This window comes from Heterocephalus glaber, unplaced genomic scaffold, assembly GCF_053883595.1.
Source record: "Heterocephalus glaber isolate CG9 unplaced genomic scaffold, H.glaber_assembly_v1.0 deba00000676, whole genome shotgun sequence".
Taxonomy (NCBI): domain Eukaryota; kingdom Metazoa; phylum Chordata; class Mammalia; order Rodentia; family Bathyergidae; genus Heterocephalus; species Heterocephalus glaber.
Genome location: NW_028258156.1, coordinates 9,535,176 through 9,536,250, shown reverse-complemented (window position 1 = coordinate 9,536,250; position 1,075 = coordinate 9,535,176). Strand labels below are relative to the sequence as shown.

Sequence of the window (1,075 nt, the reverse complement as noted above, 5' to 3'; positions counted from 1 at the left end):
TTATATAAGAAACCTAAAAGAATTAATGATTAAGTAAGCTTGATGAAACCTAAAAGACTAAGAATTAATTAATAATTAAGTAGAGCTGATTTTACTCTTGGACATTGTGTTCAGTGACAACAGAACATCAGAATTTTTAAATAGATCTTTTTGTCCAGCTCTAACAGCTGATTCAAATCAGACTCTATCTATATAGCCAGGAATTAATAAATTCTCTGTGTTCTTATTTATATTTGCATCTCACAGGTACATTTATTCATGCCACAGAGTGAACACTACTTATGCAGGTGTACAGTGATGTTCTGTGCCCCCATCTAACACAGTTTGCTTACATTTACAGGCAAACTGACTTTTTGTCTCCTGTGTACTCAAGAGAGCTGGTTAATGATGACCATGAGCAGATGCAGGACTTGAACCTTTTAAATTTTTACTTTTTTATCAGCACTTCTGATTTATAAACAATGAAACTCATCAACCCCATTCCTACCCAAATCTCCTGGTAAACTTAAGTACAGTGTGGCTTCATGGGGACTTGGACATTTTTAATTAAGCTTTGAAGCATCCTGGCAGGATCAACCATCCAGGTGGCACCAGACTGTACCACAGACTCTGGAAGGTCACTGAGTCTGAATTCTCTTTAAAGGTCAATTTTGTAGCTTCATAGAACCAGAGGCCAAAAATATCTAGCTAAGTCAGTTAATAAAGTAAAACATAAAAATCTTAACTCATTAATTGGTATTCTATAGACTCAGATTGAATTTTTTTTTACTTTTCAATTAATTACTGCTTTTATAGAAACTGCCACAGAGATACATATATATCTTCCCAAATTTCTTTTGTGAAGTAATACCCTAAATAAGATTATATTTTATCCACTAACCATAGTTAATCTAGCCAGTGAAGGAAACTGTCTTTCTGGTTCCAGTTTAAAGCAACAGTGTGTGTAGGGCAAAGGCTTGCACTACAGATCCAATGGTACACTCATTCCCAGAAGAGCACAATCGTGGAGGGATGATTTGTGAAAGAGGACATTAAAATGACAAATACATGAGGAAAAAAGTTGAGGGATCTAAAA

The 1,075-nt window shown here is 34.9% G+C and overlaps 1 pseudogene; it reads right to left on the bottom strand.

Moving 5' to 3' along the window:
• Positions 1 to 228: 228 nt before the first annotated feature.
• On the bottom strand, positions 229 to 632 carry LOC147829250 (ATP synthase subunit ATP5MPL, mitochondrial pseudogene; annotated as a pseudogene).
• Positions 633 to 1,075: the final 443 nt, after the last annotated feature.